Source organism: Capsicum annuum, chromosome 11 (assembly GCF_002878395.1).
Source record: "Capsicum annuum cultivar UCD-10X-F1 chromosome 11, UCD10Xv1.1, whole genome shotgun sequence".
NCBI classification, from domain to species: domain Eukaryota; kingdom Viridiplantae; phylum Streptophyta; class Magnoliopsida; order Solanales; family Solanaceae; genus Capsicum; species Capsicum annuum.
Window position 1 is genome coordinate 233,261,446 of NC_061121.1, and position 20,149 is coordinate 233,281,594.

A 20,149-nucleotide genomic window follows, 5' to 3' on the forward strand; every position below is an offset into this window, starting at 1 on the left:
GTTAAAGACCTTGAAAGAGCAGCTGTTGTATGCCAAATTCTCAGAATATGAATTCTGGTTAAATGTTGTCACTTTTTTTGGTCATATTATTTCTAGTGAGTTGATCATGGTGGATTCACAAAAGGTGGTGGTGGTTAAGAAGTGACCTAGACCTATGATTCTAATCGGTATTTGGATCTTCGTAGGTTTAGCCGGGTACTTTCGGAGGTTTGTGGAGAGTTTTATGATGATAGCTGCCCCATTGACTAAGTTGACTCAGAATAAGATAAAGTTCTCTTAGTCGGATGCTTGTGAGGGATGTTTTGATAAGCAAAAGGATAAGCTAACTTTATCTCCAGTTTTGACCTTACTTTAAGGCAATAAGGGGTTTGTGGTTTACTGTGATGTATCTCGGGTGGGACTTGGTTATGTTCTGATGCCGCATGGTAAGGTTATTGCCTATGCTTCTAGGCAGTTAAAGGTGCATGAGAGGAATTATCTAACTCATTATCTAGAATTCTTAGCTATGTTATTTCCATTAAAAATATGGTGGCACTATTCTTATGGAGTGTACATGGACATATTCTCGAATCATAAAAGTTTGCAATATGTTTTTGCTCTGAAAGAGCTTAACCTCAGGCAGAGAAGATTGCTTGAGCTTCTTAAGGACTATGACATGAGTCTTCACTACCATTTGGGTGAGGCTAATATTATTGCTGATGCTTTTAGCACGTTATCCATGGAAAGTTTAGATCATGTGGATAAAGAGAGGCGGGAGTTGGCTACGGATATTCACCTCTTGGCTAATCTTGGAGTTTGTTATTTGGACTTTAAGAAGGGTGGTGTATTGGTATGGGAAGTGGTTTGGTTGTATCTTGGTGCAGATATCAAGGTGAAACAAATGTTATCTCCAGTTTTGATCAAAATTAGAGGTGATGTAGGTGAGAAAAAGGTAATAGTATTTGAGATCAGTGGTGATAGTACCTTAAAGTACCAAGAGAGGTTATGTGTTCATGATATTGATGGCTTGCGAGAAAGGGTATTGGATGAGGCATATGAATCGAACTCTATTGTTCATCTCAGTTTGATGAAATGTATGATGATATCAAGTACATGTATTGGTGGAATTTTATGAAAAAGGATATGGCTAATTTTGTGGCCAAATATTTTGTGTGTCAATGATTGAAAGTTTAGCACATGAAACCTGGAGGCTTGTATCATGAAATTGAATTGCCTAAATAGAAATAGTAAGTAATAAACATGGATTTCGTTACCTGTCTTCCTCGGTCTTAGAATTAATTTTATTTGGTTTGGGTTATCACGGACAGGATGACAAAGTCCGCTCACTTTTTGCTAGTGAGGACTAACATTCCGATAGATTATTATGTGAGGTTGTATCTTTATGAGATTATGAAGCTGCATAGGGTACCTATTTTCATTATATCTAATAGTGGTGTGCATTTTCATCTCACTTATGTAGTCATTTCAATTAGGGTTAGGTACTAAGGTTAGATTGAGTACTGCTTTTCACCCGCATATGGATAGGCAAGAAGAAAGGACTATTCAGACATAGAGGATATGCTTCATGCATGTATGATTGATTATAGTGATAATTGGGTTGAGCATCTACCTCTTGTAGAGTTTTCTTACAACAATAGCTATCATTCTAGCATTTAGATAGTCTTTTTTAAGGCATTATATGGTAGGACGTATAGATCTCCTATTGGGTGGTTCGAGCTTGTTGAGAAGGGTATGTTTGGTTCGTATCTAGTTTATCATGCTATAGAGAAGATAAAGGCAATTCAGGATAGGCTTAAGGCTGCCTGAAGTAAACAAAAGTCCTATGCGATTGTAAGGTGTAGGGACTTGGAGTTTGAGGTTGGGGATAGGGTATTCATAAAGATGTCTCCAATGAAGGGATTAATGTGGTTTGGGAAAAGGGGGAAGTTCAGTCCCTAGTATGTTGGTCTTTCTATGGTTTTGTGAAGGGTTGGTAATATAGTGTATGAATTTGAATTTCCTTCTAGTTTGAGCTCCATTCATCCGATATTCAATGTCTCTATGTTTAAAACATGTATAGGTGATACTTTATCGGTTGTTCATTTGGAAGGATTGAGTATCTCAGATTCTCTATCTCATAAAGAGATCCAAGTTGAAATCTTTGATCGACAGGTTCATTAGTTGCAGACCAAGGATATAGCTTCGATTAAGGTTCTATGGTGGAGCCATAAGGTGTAAGAAGCTACTTGGGAAGTTGAAGAGGACACAAAGTCCAAGTATCCGCATTTGGTTTCTGCTTCCGATATTCTTGTGGAAGGTATGTGTTCTTAATAATATCTTCATATTTTAACTTGGTTTAAGGAAGGTTGATTTCCTTGCATCTTTGTTTTCTAACATAGTTAAAGGTTGGAATGGTTATGTTGGAGTGTAACTCATGCTTGTACTACCTTATCCGTCATTCGAGGATGAATGATCCTAGTGGGGGAGACTGAAACACCCTAGGTTTTGACCTTTAGAAAAATTTCTCAATTTTTTGCTTTTGGATATCATACGACTAAGGTGTACTAGTCATATGATAAGGTACGAGTCAGGTGACCCAGTCGTATGTTGTTCGATATTGTGTTGTGTCGTGTGGTTAAGTTTTTAGAATGGGTACGACTAGTTGGGTATGAGTCGTATAGTTGGTGAAGGTTCATTGGTTTGGGTTTTCCTTCACTTAATCAAAAACTTAGTAACATAACATGGATCTCAGTACAAGTGGCTCACCATGAGTCTTGAGGATAGGGTATGAGTCGTATAGTCCAACACGTATGTTGGACAGTGTTCAACTCCTTATAATTCCACCTAAGGTACGATTTAATTGTACTAATTATATGGCTAGGTATTGTTTGGATTAGGTGGTCTTATGATCGACAGTATTGGGGCCCAAGTGAAGGCCTAGGGTACGAGTGGTGGGTACAACTCGTATGGTAAAGTACGATTTGTATATGGTGGACGTACCATCCTGTAGGAATTTTAAATAGTTTAAGTTGAGGGTAATCTGGACATTTCCCCTCTTAACATCTTAAGGCCCCACGACTTATATCACTTTTGGGGATATTATTTACCTTAATATTCTAATCTTCAACACAAAGAAACACTCTCAAATTCTTTCAAAGGCTCTTGGGTCAACGGAGGCTAGGGTTTCTTTAATAGGATCAACTTGGGGCATACAAGGGTGATTTCTCTCCATCATTTTCATAATCTAAGGCATGTACTCCTCCCACATTGTTAGTTCCAACTAAAGGCATGTTTTATGAATTTTTTTCATGGCATAATTTTTGTATGGTTTTAGGTTTACAAATATATGTTAGGGGTCTTGGTTATAAATGCTTGGTTATGGTGTACACATGTTTTAATTATGGATTTACATGTTTTAGTGGTGGTTTAGACATTTGGCTGCATGCGAATAGTTAATTGGTACATGGTTTTGGCATTGGAAACACTATGCCCTCAACTTGTTTGATAAAATGTCTATGAGAATGTTTTGGTTAAATTAATGGACTTTCATTAAACTATGCATGGTATAACTTGGTAATGGAACCCTGAATGGTTTAAATGGTTTAGAGTGGTTTATTGGTGGTCATGGTTTATCTAATTTAAAGCCTTGTTGGGTACAAAGAAATCCCCCAAGCAAACATAATAATGATCACTTATGGGGTACATGGGATAACTCCAAGTCAACTTAATAATGTAATCTATGAGTACCCAGGAATCCCTTCTTCTTAAAAAGGATGGATAGGGACATTGCTTGCAATCTATAATCGGTATGAAGATATCACTACTTATAGACTTGGTTAATAATAAATGGAATGGTGGTTTGGTTATGTGGTAATGGTTTTAATTGGGCAATAAGGTGTGATAGCTAACTATGAAGGTGTGACTCCAATGGACGAACACTAAAAACTCATGTTTGCCGACATGAGGGTTAGTCATCGCGACCATATATTATACTTACAGGGTACACGGGAATCCCTTAAGTAAACTTGTACATATGTATCATGGAGATCGAAGAGTGCTTACAAATCCTCTACTCCTATGCTATCCCGGTTTGTGCTGTTGCACGTTTTGGGGCTTGTTTAGGGGGTTACACTAGACCAATATAGCCAGTAGGTAGCTCCTGGATGGTTAAGCTACACATACGCAGGTTTATGGTTTTAAAGGCATGCTAAACCCGGTTCCTTTTCCCAGCATGGTTATATATTTGTATATATGGTTGTGAATGCATATAGTTGGTTTACTTGGTTTTAAAGGTTTGCATTATTTTATCTTTATCCTGAGTACTTGTAGAGTTCACCTGCTAACCTATCTTTGGGTAGTTGTATCCCTACACGATGTAGGAATTGTCAATTCTACTCTTCCTGCATAGTGATCAGGCTCGAGATCAGCTCAATTGGATTGAAGTGGTGAGCTTCCATACTCCAGAAGGCTCCATTTCATGTCATGTATGTTTTTACATACTTTGGTCATTTTATAGACATTGATTTTTGCTATGGTAGGGGGCATATCCCAACCTGATATTCTTTTACTTTCAGTTAAAGGCTTTGTGGAACTACTATAGCCTGGTATGGGCGGTGTTGGTTGTCAGGCCACAAATCTTATTGGGGCGGACAGGCACCCATAGCCGTGAAGGCCCAACAGAACCAATCCATAACCTTGTACTTCATATGTATGTAACTATAAAAACCAAAGGTTTAGCCATACATGGATATAATGCACTGATAAGAAAGAAATGACAAGACCAAAATTATATATATCAGACTTGGCCGTTGGGGCCATAATATCAAAATGATAAGACAATATCATACTTGACTTTACATTTGTCTACAAAGCCTCTAAAAGATACATAGACACCTAGTTAAGGTCGGGACAAACCCCTGCCATAGTCTTAACTTCGATATAATACCAAAATATATAAAACAGACTAGGAAAGCCCCTAATCAATCTGGAGCTCACCAATAGCCGCAAGATATCCTGGGCTCTTATTGAGAAGGTGTATTATCTAAAGCACCTGTGCCTGAATCATGAAATACAGGTCGTCCTTAAGGGGCGTCAGTATGAAAATATGTACGAAATATGTAAGGCTGAAGGTAACAACACATGATATAACAACTTAATAGATATCAGATATAAGTTTATAAATAGTGCTCGTAGACCAACCACCTATATATATACTTGTGGGATGAGGTATATTACATTCATTTCTTCCTTTTTACCCTTCTTAATTTACAATCTTTGTAAGCCATACAATAAAAATAACCAGATGATCAGTGGTAAATAGACAAATCGGGATTGGCCCATGCTAGACTTATGCCCCTAAGCTACCACCCATATATAGGGTATCCGAATCGACCCATTCTAGGCTTATGCCCTTAAGCTACCACCCGTTTAATTAAGATTTGCGTTACTTAGTTAATTTAGCCTTTGAGATTATTACTTTGTTGGTCATAACATCTTGGTACCTTTGAACAATAATCTACCAATAAGAGATATGTAAATAAACATTTATACAATGACATAGAGGTATGGAATAGATTCTACACGAATGAACTGTTCAGGAGCTGAAAATAATGTACGGATCTTCTTTGACTTAACTAAGAACTCTTGAGACTTAATAGTGAATGTAAAAATGCAGACTAAATAATAGGCATGTGGTGATGTATTTTAATACATTAGGAAGCAGGAACAAGTTTTTTAGCTAGATGGGAGATCATATTATGCTATTAGGTATTACTTGCTATAGGAAAGATTTATAAGCTTACATTGTACCAAAAGTGCTAGATTTCATTCCAAAGAATACGACATAAAGTAGCATTACATACCTGGTCGTACAACTCCGATACTAACCCAACTTGACTTCCCGCCTTTTAGATTGCTCTTGTACAATAAAATATATGGTAAACTAATATTAGCAACCAACCAAAACATTTCGGCAACTTAACTTCACCAAAACAGTAGTCGGGCAGTAAGATCTTAATTTACCAATCAAGGGTGTTATTTTATCCATTTTCTCCACCAATTATATCCATATACATACAAACTCATTAAAGATCCCCCAAAAAAGCCTTTGACTTCATTACAACATCCAAAATGGTATACAAAATATAATGAGTAAACGTGTACAACAAGTAGCTCGGTGATGTACCACCACACCATTCCTCTATATTTCAATACGAACAAATCATACCTTTCACCAACATCAACATGGAATCCCTTAACATATACACACAAAACAGTCCACAAACCATCCTAAATGTCCTTTAACATAGAAACCAAATATTTAACTCGCCATCCCATGAGTTCATAACATTAATATATGTGCAATCTTCTACCAATACATGTATATAGGATGAGGGAAAAAATGGACAATAACCATACCGTAGTTTCTATGGTAGTTTTGTCTCTTAATGTGTATTTCTTCTATAACTTAATCCCTTCATACAAAAACCAAAATAGAAAAGAGAAATCCCTTAATAACTAAGAACAATGTAACTACAAAATTTATAGAGGGCTATCATATAATTTAATCATGAAGAATATAATTCTCATAGTTTCCTTAAGATAAGATCATGACTTTTTCACTTACCTTTATCTTGGAGGAAAGGTAAATCCCAAGAACCCAAGTGGAATTATAGGGATGTTGCATAGCTAAGAAAGAGTAAGAGAGAATACCTACAAAGCTGTATTATTTGTCTTAGTTAAAATGAGCTAAATGAGATGATTTCAACCCATTTAAAGGGATCTGATCTTGGCCAACTTTATTTACCAGTTTTGGGACATACTTTTTCAAGTTGTTAATACACCAATTTTCCTATTATATTGGGCCTTTGTGGATCTAAAACTATTGGGCGTTTACTGCTTATTCTCCTATTTTTCTCTCCTTTAATTTGGGTCAGAATTAATTCAAGTAGGTTGTAGTGTAGTTGTCCCAATAAGCTGGTCAAGCGAGTATTAGTAGGTGATTCACCTACTTAGTTCTTAGGTTTGTCAAAATGTCAAAGTAGGTGACTCACCTACAAGCTTAAATAAAAGGTGACTCACCTACAAGCTTAAATAAGTCAAGCAAGCACCATAACAAAATATTCCATTTTCAATTCTTAATCCCTTTAATCTAACTTAAAACATGTATATACTAGGTCACTTTAAACTTTATATTCAAATACTATCTTATTATCCCAAGTTTAAATAGTTGTATTGATGTTAACTTGGTTGTGTCACATCAAAATGTACGGGCAATATCTAGAACTCCATCTACACCATCAATACTTAAATATCAAATATCATCTATTATTTATACCACAAGGCTATACCAAGTCTCATATAATTAGAACAAGTACAACCAAAACTATAGGGTTTTACATCCTCATCAATTGTTAGCATAATTGCCCAACCAAAACAAGTTCTAGCCTAAGGTTAATATTCCTGTAATCACATAGTACTTATATATATATATATATATACTTACTTGTTATTGCTCTAATCTTGGACTTTCTCTTCGTATTCGAACAAATGGGGGTACTTAGATTTCATCTCTTCTTCAGCTTACCATGTAATCTCTTCTATTTTATGGTTTCTCCAGAGTACTTTTACAAAAGCTATTTCTTTATTCCTTCACATATTAACTTGTCAATCTAGAATAGCAATAGGTATTTCTTAATAGGTAATATCTTCTGTAACTTGCACTTCTTCAGTAGGATTAATATGAGATAGATCTCCAATGCACTTTTGAAGCACTAAGTCATGAAACACTGGTGGACCATTGAGAGCTCTTGGGGAAGCTCTTACTCATATGTGACTTGGACAAACCTCTGAATAATCTTATATGGGCCTATATAATGTGGACATAGTTTCTTCTTTTTACCAAATCTCATTACCCCTTTCATTGGTGAGACCTTCAAGAATACCAATCGCCAATAGCAAACTCTAGCCCTCTTTATCTAATATCCACATATGACTTGTGTTGACTTTGGGCTATTTCTAGTCATTGTTGGATCACTTTAACCTTTTCCATAGCTTAATGAACAAGATCTAGCTTGAAGAAGGTAGTTTCACCCACTTTAAACCATCCAATTGGTGATCTATATTTTCTTCCATACAAAGCTTCATATGGAACTATTTTGATACTTGAATGATAGCTATTGTTGTAAGCAAACTCGATGAGAGGCAAATGATCATCCCAACTACCTTTAAAGTCTAATGCATAAGCTTGTAGCATATCTTCAAGTGTTTGAATAGTACGTTTTACTTTTCTATCTATGTGAGGGTGAAAATCTATGCTTAACTTCACTTGTGTTCACAAATTTCTCTGAAATGACTTTCAAAAATTTGCAGTAAATTGAGATCCCCTTTCTAATAGAAAAGAGATTAACACTTCGTGTAGCTTATCAACTATCACCTATATGGGTGATAGCTTATCAACTATCACCCATATAAGATCCCCGGTAGGAAGTGTGCTGATTTGGTAAGCCTATCAACTATCACCCATATGGAATCATACTTTTGATATATACAAGGAAAACCAGTGGCAAATTTGATGTTGATCATATCCCACTTCCAAATTGGAAGGTCTATATATTGCATATAACACCTAAGCTTTTGGTACTCTACTTTAATTCTTTGATAATTTGGACATTCGACTACAAATTCTACAATGTTCTTCTTCAGGTTACCCCACCAATATATTCCTATCAAATCCAGATATATTTTAGTTGACCCCGAATGAATGGAATACCTTGAATGATATTCCTCTATCATAACCCTCTTTCTTAGGCCATCAACATTAGGAACACATAATCTATTTTGACACCGAAGTACTCCTTCTTGGGTAAGTTCAAATGCCTTTGTTACACCATATTATACATTTTCCTTAAGATGTAATAGAATAGGATCTACATATTGCTTCTCTATCACTTTAGATACTAATGAAGATTCTACCGTATTACGCACAATAAGCCCCTTATCTAGAGTTTCAAGAAGGAGAACCCCCAAATTGGCTAGTTGGTGTAGATCTTTGGTCATCCATTGTCTTTTCATTGAATTTCCATAAGTACCCACCATAGCCTTATAACTTAACACATCAGCTACCACATCGCTGCCTCAAGTTTAGATCCTTGTGGCTAGAGATATATTGTAGTCTCTTGTGGTCAGTATGTATATCAACATAAATACTATACAAATAGTGGCGTCATATCTTTAAGGTAAATATAACCATTGCTAGCTCAAGATCATGCGTTGGATAATTTTTCTCATGTGGTCGCAATTGTCTTAAGGAATATGCTATTATTTTACCATGCTTCATCAATACATATCATAAGCCAATTCTTGAAGTATCACAATACACTGCAAACCCTTTTGTGTCTTCTAGAAGTACTAATACGGGTGTAGAAGTCAACTTATTCTTCAGATCTTGGAAACTCCTTTCACATGAATCATTCCATTAAAACGTGGACGTTTTGTGTTAGCTTTGTTAAAGGTGCATAAATTAAAGAAAACACAATCTCCATAGGTGTTGAAGGTCTTGACCAATTATTCACAGCTTCTATCTTTTGAATATCAACCTTTATTACTTCATTAGATACAATATGACTCACGAATGCCACATATTTTAACCAAAACTCACATTTAGTGAACATTGCATATAGCTTGTGATCACAAAGAATCTGTAACACTTGTCATAAGTGACTGGCATGGTCCTCATTTGATCTCAAATAAACCAAAGTATTATCTATAAAAACTATCACAAACACATCTAAAAATGGCTTGACACCTTATTCATTAAATCCATAAAAGCTATGGGTGCATTAGTTAGCCCAAAGGACATGACTAGAAACTCGTAATGATTGTACAATGTTCAAAAGGATGTCTTGGATATGTCCTTCAAAAGTCTATATTGGCTATGTCCTTCTCTTTGACCCTCATTTGGAGGTAACCTGATCTCAAATCAATCTTTGTAAAGCACTTGGTTTCTTGTAACTAGTCAAATAAGCCATAAATTTTTAGAAGGGGATATTTGTTCTTAATATTCACCTTATTCAGTTGTCGGTAGTCACTACTCATTCTCAAAGAACCATCCTTCTTACGTACAAATAACACTGGTGCACTCCAAGGAGACATACTAGGCCTTTTGAATCCCTTTTCTAGAAAGTCTTTTAATTTTTCTTTCAACTTGCATAATTCTGCTGGTTCTATTCTATATGTAGTATTAAGATTTCTTATGTACCTGGAATCACATCAATACCAAACTCTACTTCTCGTTCTGGAGGCAAACCTGAAAGATCTTCAGGAAACTTATTTACTACAAAAATAGTTTGAAGAGTTGGTGACTCCGCATCTGTATCCTTCACTCTAACTAGATGATATATGTAACCTTTGGAAATCATCCTTTTTTCCTTCAAATAAGAAATAGATTCACCTCTTGGGGCACTAATATTACCCTTTCATTAAAGGACTGCCTCCCTTTGAAAATGGAAATACACCTTCTTAGTTCGGCAATATACGGTGGCATAACATGTAGCCAACCAATCCATACCCATTATAACATCAAAATCTACCATTTATAACTCAACAAGGTCATTCATTGTACCATGACCACAAATAGTTATTACACAATTTTGATACACTCTCTTAGCTATAATAGGTTCACCAACCGACTTAGACACTTCAAATATCTTAACTAGTAATTCCGATGGTCTTTTGAACTTTCCAAAAAACCATGGGGTGACATATGATAATGTAGAACCCATATAAATTAATGAAAATACATAATGTGAAAAGATGGACAATGTACCTATAACCACATCTGAAAAAGCCTTTAAATTTATTGATTCGGTAAAGAATATGTACTATTCTAAACTCCAGTAGAGCTAGTTGCTCCTTTAGCACCTATTCTATGACCTATAGGTTGTACACCCCTACTTGAATAAGGCACTGATGATGATTATAATGATGCAATGGCTAATCCAGTAGGTCATGCCATATCACTTAAGCCTCTTTATAGGCATTCTTTCATTATATGCCCGACGTACCACACCAAAAGCAAGCATTTGCTCCAAACTAATTCACCCAAATAAAGCTTTCCATATTGTTTACATGGCTATATAGGAGGCATTAATTTGATCATACCCTTTTGCTCTTGATACACTATTGCTCAAGAACTCTGACTCTCACTTTTTTCCTTAAACTGATTGCCCTTAGACCCTTGAAACTGTGATGGAGCACTAGCTACAGAATAAGAAGATAATAACCTAGGCTTTCTATTAGAAAACCAAGGGCTAAACTCTCCTTGGTATTCCATAAACTGCCCCATAGATCTGGCCCTCTTGGAATACCCTTTTTCCAATTCTTGTGTTCTTTTTCTTAGCCTCTGATCCTCCATTTGTTATGTAAAAACTTGTATCCTTGATATATCTATGTCTTTATTCATGGATATAATAGTATAATATCTAACCAGATATGGATCTAGTATATCCACTTATCGTTGAACTTTATTATCAATAGTAGCTTCTACATTAGGAGCATACCAAGACAAAGAGTTAAACCAGAGGTTGTACTCCTTCATACTTATATTCCCTTGGAAATAATTTCAGAATGGATGAAAGATAATTATTAATAAATTCTTCTTTGAAATCTTTTAAGTAGTTGAAGATGCATCGATATCCCTAGATCGCTTCCATTCTTCATACCAAAATATGTCCTCCCCTCTGAATTTATATGTTGCTAGCTCAAATGTCTCTTTACCTAACACATGCATAATATCTATAGTCCTTTGGATTTGAACAATAAAATCCTATGGGTCATCATTAAGATCTAATCCGGTGAATGTGGGAGGATCTAATTTAAGAAAATTTTGTGTTCGAAGGCTAGCTGCCCTATCTACACCACTAGAAACTGCAGTAGGAATAGCTTGTCCTTGAGCCTTTCCAGTGATGTGCTAGCCTTTTGTTAGCACATTTAAGACTTTTAACTTGAAATAATTGTATGTTCTTAAGTAAATAGTGTTGTTTTTTTATTATATTTCATGTGATTTTGTGAAGAAGTCGATATGCATGGAAATATATAAAAGCTATGTCAAGAAGGATGATTTTTCGTAAAAACAGTTGAGTTTTGAAGAGCACAGTTGACAACTTGTTTGATGAGTCATCAAATTTGTGAATAGCCATCAGGAATATCATTCGACAAAGACAGTGCATAGGATTTAGAGTGGAGAAGTGACAACATTTTTTGATACGCCATAAAAATACTAATAAGCCATCAAGAATACCGTCAGCCTAAGATATTATGTAGAAGCTATAGTAAAGAGTTGACGACATTGTCTGATATATTGTCAACTTCCTAATAAGTTATCAGTCCTTGCCATCAGCTGAAGGCAGCAAACATGGAATTTGAAGAGGAGTTGATGATATTTTTTGATAAGTCATCAAACTCCTGATAAGCCATCACAAATGTCGTCAGCTAAAGGAACAAAAATCCAAATTTTTAATTTCGAAATTCCTTTAAGTTACGGATATATATAGGAGCTTTTAGGGTTTTATGGAGTATCTTAAACTTATTCAAAAGGCAAGTTTACTTATTTGGGTCTCTTAACTTTAAATTCAATTTTAGATTCTTGATTGAGTTGTGGGATATTCTTCTTAACTTGGAAGAGCATCAACCTCAGACTTCGTCTTTTGTAAGTTAAATTGCTTTGAATGATGAATATAATTGTTGCTATCTCTTTCTTTCTCATACGGAACAAAAACCCACGACTTGAGTTGTGGGATCTATGATTATTCCTTCATTGATTTAATAGTTGGTTAGGGTTTGAGTGATTGTGGGAATATCTTGATAATTCCTTTGTAATGATTGTTTTCTATTGGTTGCAAATAATAGATCTAACCTTATGTTTGTTTGCTCGAATTGTGAAATAAACTAAAGGAAGTGAATTATCAATGAGGATTTGGAAAATTTAATTTTCCATCTAATGATTAATGTTGTAACAAGATTAATCTACTCGAGAAAAAATCAATATGAAATAAAGGTTTTCCTAAGTTAGAGAGAATTAGGGAACTCAACATCTAGGTAGGTTGAGAAACACTTAGATGGACTGTCGATATTGATAATTTGGTGTTTCCTACAAGTCATGACAATCCAATACTACAAATATTATTCAATGAGAGGTTGATATTCATTGTGATCATAACTCTAGTTCCTCTCTATCATTTAATTGAACCATTGAAATATTAGCTTTGAGTTCTAAAGTAAGTCAAAACTTTAACAATTGTTTGATTGATACAAACCCCCAAAATTAAAGGAAACCATTACCTATTAGTCAGTTTATTCAAGAATAGACTTGATTAACACTATATTCCCTGTGGAATTCGACCCCAAACTAGTTGGGTTATATATTTTACAACGACCGCTTACTCTCTCGTAAGAGAGGTGTAATTTGGGCATATTAAATTTTAGAGCCGTTGCTAGGGAATACCATTATAAATTGAGCATATCTGTGATAATTGACTCATAGTAAGTTCCTAGTTTTATGTTTATTTATTGTATTTGTTCTTTGCAGAGTAGTTATTGAGCATGCCAAGTACTTGGAGTTTGGGTGAACCATTATTACCTATACATTCAGAACCTCAGTTGATCGGTAGAATGGTAGACTCGCAAGAAGCAGGATGACTAGCCGCCTTAGCTAGAACTTAGTTAAATCAACAAAATATAGATAACCTAGTTCGGGTACCTAATCTTGATGAAGAGGACCTCAAAAACCATATTCTCTGTGGGATTCGACACTAGCCTAGTTGGGTTATATATATTTGACAATGATAGCTTACTCTCTCATAAGAGAGCTATAATTTTGGCATATAAAATTTTGGTGCCATTGCTGGGGAATACGATTGTAAATTCAGTATATCTGTGATAATTGACTCGTAGTAAGTTTCCTGGTTTTATGTTTATTTGTTGTTTTTTTTCTTTGCAGGGTAGTTATTGCGCATTCCAAGTACACGGAGTTTAGGTGAACCATTATTACCTATACATATGGAACCTCAGTTGATTGGTAGAATAGCAGATGTGGAAGAAGCAGGAAGACTAGCCGTCTCTGCTAGAACTCAGTTAAATCAACAAAATATAGATAACCTAGGTTGGGTACCTAATCATGATGGAGAGGACCTGGGAGATGATGAACTATTGGGGCTGGGAAATCGTAGGTGTGCAGAAGATATACTGGCACCAGTTAATAGAAATTTAAACAAGAATCGCCCATTCAAAGAAAGACAAGACCACCAACTGGTGCAGTATAAAATTGATGATCATGGGGATGAAATGGATGGATCAAGTACAACAAGAGTTATTATTTCTCCACCTCTGGCACTAGGAGCAAAGTTAAATATTACCAGTACAATGATTCAACTTCTTCATCTAAAGGGGTTGTTCGGTAGACCCCCGGGAGATGATCCCAATATGCATTTAGTGAACTTTATTACTATACGCAAGTCCTTTAATAACTCGAGAGTGGGATAGAATGATATCCACCTGCATTTATTTCCATTGTCTCTGTATGGGGAGGCAACATTGTGGCTTAACGAGCTGAAGCTCGATTCTATAACCAACTGGAGGAAGTTGAAAGATACTTTCCTAGAAAGGTTCTACAAGGTTCTTCCTTCCCTCCAAGAGGGTACAACTGAGGGTTGATATTTGCCAATTTAGATAGCTCCCAACTGAAGCCTTTTATAAAATATAGGAGAGATTTAAAAAAAAGCTGATGCAGTGCCCGAACCATAATATGATGAATATTTATCTGATGGAGACTCTTTATCAAGCGTTGAACACTATTATGAAGCCAGTTGTTGACAATACTGCAGGGGGATTATTTGTCGATCTTACTTTTGAAGAGGCTTCTGAGATGCTTGATCGAATGACCAAACAGAGTAGAGCTTGGCAAACCAGGGATTCTGTGGTAGCAACCCCTACTATTTCTGTTGGTATGACTCCTGAGCAATGCCATTAAGTCCCAAGGACGGGTTGATTCTGATTTTGAAGAGAAACAAACTATCTCAATAACCAGGTTAGTTTTAGAGGTAGTAGCTAAGGGAATCAAGGTCGGACTTATCAGGATAAGTCATGTTATGGTGATCGTGACCAATGGACTTGGAAGAATAAGACTGACCGGAGTTGACTTTATGTGCCCCCTGGTAATCGAGACAATTCTGCTACTAGCTCAGACAAAATATCCATGAAGGACATAAAAGAGAGGTTGCTAAAAGGAGTAGAGGCCACTAATATAGGTATGACAATAATGAAAAGTGACTTTTCATCATTAAGTCAGTTTGTAAAATCACACTCAACTTCAATCAAATAGTTAGAGCAGCAGCAGCAGATGAGCCAACTTTTAGAAGCATTGAATTAAAGAAAAAGTGGAGTATTGCCTAGTGACACAGTTTAGAATCCTCAGAATGATGGTACTTCTATGGAAATTACCACTTGGATTGGTAAGATATTACCAGGACCTTCTGTGGGCAAAACTGTGAGCCAATATGTGGTTGGAGAAGATTGTGAGACAGAGGAAAGTAATCCAGCGGAGTCTGAAAAGATGGATGACTTTGATACCCGTTCTAATCATCAATATAGTGATGAGTTAGAAAATGGGAAAGAAAAAAAATGAAGTAGTGCTGAACACTCTTCCAAAACCACCACCTCTTTTTCCTCAGAGATTGAAGAAGAAGGCCGATGACAAGAAGTTTAGTAAATTCATGGCAATGTGGAAGCAGTTGACAGTAAATGCGCCTTTGGTAGAGGCACTTGAGCAAATGCCTGGATATGCTAAATTTATGAAGGATCTTTTGACTAAGAAAAGAATAGTGAGCTATGAACCGGTGGATAATCTCAATCGTTGTAGTGTTATTTCTACACGGTCCTTGGTGTAAAAGAAGGAAGACCCAGGAGCATTTACTATTCCTTGAATGATTGGATTGCTAAAAATTTTTAAGGCCCTATGTGATCTGGGAGCGAGCATTAATCTGATGCTGCTAGCTATTTATAAAAATTTGGGCTTGGGAAACCCCACACCCACCAACATGAGACTAGTTTTGGTAGACAGGTCTGAGAAAAGGCCGATTGGTATGCTACTTGATGTACTTGTAAAGGTGGCTAATTTTAAATTCCCATCTGACTTTGTGATCCTTGATTGGGATGTAGACTTCGAAGTGCCCATAAGTTTGGGCAGACCGTTCTAAAAAACAGGGAGAGTGTTAGTTGTCATAGAGCTGAATAAGTTAAAGTTTAGGCTTAACGAGAAAGAAGTTAGTTTTGAAATGCATCTATCTATGAAATAGAAAAAAACGATAAGTGTTTTCTCAATTATTGATGTATTATATGAAGATGGGAAAGATGCACCAGCAAGATTAGGGATGAATCACTTTTAAGGTATCTTGATTAATTTTGAGTGGTTAAGATAACCTAGTCGTGCCGCGACATTAAATCAGGCGCTGCTTGGGAGGCAACCCAAGGCATTTTATTATTTGTATTTGTATTATATGATTGATGTCAGATCTCTGCACCTATGGTGCCATAGGTATGTTTCTAACTCTCTTGTTTTTGTTTGATGCATTGAGGGCAATACATGATTTTAAGTTGAGGGTGAGACTACTTGTGGGTGTTGATGTCCTCTTGGGGTTTTTGTTGTCGTGTTTCTTTTTTTTGGAGTCTTGTTCCTAGTAGAGCTAGTATTTTTAGGCACACTATGTTATGTTTTGTGATGTGTTGTGGTTAATTGGGAGAAAAATAAGAATCTGGGGTAGTTGACATACTTTTTGTTTATTTTTGAGAATGATAAATAGCTCTCCAATTGTCTATTTTGTAACTGCGTGATATGTATCTATATGCGACTACTGTAATCTTTTTATGGCATTGGTATTAGGGACATGATAATCATTACTAACAATAGCATAAACTGGATATGTAGTAGCTTGTGTTGTACCTTTGTGCCATGTGTTTGTGAGATACTTCCTAGTTTCTGTTGTGTGTTAAATCTAAAACTTGCCGAGTTGGTCTTTCCTTGGTTATAGTAATGTGGTTAGGCAAGGATCACCGGCTATTTTTTATATTAGTCTACTTTTAGCCTAAATGACCTTCCATGTTTGAATAATATCCCTTGATCCTCGATTTGAGCCTGAATGCCTTTATTCTTTTTTATACCTATCACCTTCCCACTTGTATCATAATCAACCTGTTTTGGCCCTGGTCCTCCTTGGGCATTGTGCACTTTGACTTAGGCAAATTGCCTAAGTTGAGGGTGGATATCATAGGGTTGCATGATAAAAAGTAAGTATGAAAAAGGGTAAAATAAGAAAAAAATGCAAGGTTGGGTGTGGTAGAAAAAGAATAAGAAAAGAGAAATTGTGAAAAAGAGAAAATGAATGACTAAAGGACCACATTTAGCCTGACTGATGAAAATGGTAAAATAAAAGACTAAAGAACCGCATTCAGCCTGAATTTGCATTTATAAAGAAAAGGAGAAATAAGTTAAAGGTTTTTAAGTGAGACCCCAAAAATAGTATAGTGCTAAGGAGGCTTAGTCACTTTAAATATCCTTGCATATCATACCATGCCTAAGCCTACATTACAAATTGAAGAAAAGTCCTATAGTGATCCTATCTTAACTGTCTGAAAGCCTCGGTAATGAAAATAAGGTAAAGCTTATGGTATTTGGCATACATTGACTGGAACTTCTTTTCGAGAGTGAGTTTCTATTAACCGTCACCAGCATTTATGTGCTTGAGTTCCTATATGAGTAAAGAGGTACTTCTTGGTTGTAAGGGCACGTCGGTTGCATTGATAGCTGCTTACTTGTTTGGGTAGTATAACTTGTACATATGCATAGTTATTGTTGATAATCTGATCCCATATCTTAATTCCTTTGTGTCACGTTGTTGATCTTTATTAATATACAAAAGTTAGTTTGAAAGTGATTGAAATTAGAAAGGGTAATGTGTTTTGAGCTAAAATTGATAATCAATTGTCGTAGGTATCTTATGTTTCTCTTGGTTAAGCATTGTAGTATGGTGTTATATAGTTTCTTGAGGACAAGCAATGGTTTTAAGTTGAGGGTGTTGATGTGCTAGCCTTCTGTTAGCACATTTACGACTTTTAACTTGAAATAATTGTAAGTTCTTAAGTAACTAGTGTTGTTATTAATTATGTTTGATGTGATTTTGTCCTTATTTTTGGTGAAAGCAGTTGATTTTGAAGAGAACAACTGATAACTTGTCTGATAAGTCATCAACTTTGTGAATAGTTGTCAGGAATATGATCCGCCAATGACAGTGCATAGGATTTAGAGTGTAGAATGGATGACATTTTCTGATAAGCCGTCAATATATAGATAAGTCGTCAACAATACCATCAGCCTAAGGCAGTGTGTAGAAGCTATAGTGAAGAGTTGACGACATCGTCTGATATGTCGTCAACTTCCTGATAAGATGTCTGGATTTGTCTTCAGCCGAAGGCAGCAAACATGGAATTTGAAGAGGTGTTGATGATATTTCCTGACAAGTCATGAGACTCCTGATAAGCCGTCACAAATGTCGTTAGCTAAAGAAGTGAAAATTTGAATTTTTAATTTTAAACTTCCTTTAAGTTACAAATATATATTGCAGCTTTTAGGATTTTATGGAGTATCTTGAACTTATTCAAAAGGATAGTTTACTTCTTTGGGTATCTTAACTTTGTATTCAATTTTCAATTCTTGATTGAGTTGTGGGATATTCCTCTTGAACTTGGAAGGGCATCAACCTCAGACTTCATATTTTGTAAGTTTAATTGCTATGAATTATGAATACAGTTGTTTGTATCTCTTTCTTTCTCATGTGGAACTAAAACCCACAACTAGAGTTGTAGGATCTATAATTATTCCTTCATTGATTTAATAGTTGGTTAGGGTTTGTGGGAACATCTTGATAATTTCTTTGTAATGATTATTTTCTATTGGTTGCAAACAATAGTCTAGCCTTATGTTTGTTTGCTCGAACTGACAAATAAACTAAAGGTAGTGAATTATCAATGAGGAATTGGGAAGGTTAATTTTCCATCTAATGATTAATGCTGTAACAAGATTAATAAACTAGAGATAAAATAAGTATGAATATAAGGTTTTCCTAAGTTCGAGAGAATTAGGGAACACAACATCTAGGTAGGTTGAGAAACACTTAAATGGACTTTCGATACTGATAATTTGGTGTTTCCCACAAATCCAGACAATCCAATACTACAACTATTATTCAATGAAAGGTTAATGATTATAGTGATCATAACTCTAGTTCCTCGCTATCATTGATTTGAACCATTGAAATTTTAGCTTTGAGTTCTAAAGTAAGTCAAAACTTTAACAATTGTTTGATTAATACAAACCCCTTAATTAAAGGAAACCACTACCTATTAGTCAGTTTATTCACAAATAGACTTGATTAGCACCATATTCCCTGTGGGTTTCGACCCCTACCTAGTTAGGTTATATATTTGACAACGACCACTTACTCTTTCGTAAGATAGGTATAATTTGGGCATATCATCCAGTAACTATATGAGCCAACAATTTCACTGCACTTTTTAGATCTTGCTCAGTAGCATTAATAGATAGTTTTGAAGATGAGGTTATTCTTCTTCTTAGCTCTTCTGGAGATGGAGGAGTAGAAGAAGTTTGGGTTACTCTCAACCCAACATCATCAAACTTATGAGCCCAAATCCGTTCCATCAAGAATGACCTAGCCTCCACAAAATCCAAAACATACTCACGTGTCAAAATATCAAGCCTAACTATCTGGATAGCCAAAGACTAAACCTTTAAGGCCAAAGGCCTCTCCAAGGTCAAAAGATGAACCAAGCTACCCATACTAGACGACTTTTGGCTCAAGGCATCCATAACCCCATTAGCCTTTCTTGGATGATAGAGAATAGTCAGGTCATAGTCCTTAAGAAACTCAAACCAATGATACTTTCTCATATCAATATCTTGCATGGTTAAAAAATATTGAAGGCTACGGTGATCTTAGAAAATTTCACAATGGAGTCCATACAAGTTGTGCCTCCACAACTTCAAAGCAAATACAACCGTACAAAACTCCAAAACATGGGTAGGGTAATTCCTCTCATGGGGCTT

General features: G+C 35.8%; 1 pseudogene; it reads left to right on the top strand.

Annotated features, from left to right (window-relative positions):
* The first annotated feature begins 655 nt into the window (after positions 1 to 655).
* The window catches only part of LOC107846083, a 41,239-nt pseudogene continuing 21,745 nt past the window's right edge, over positions 656 to 20,149 (top strand).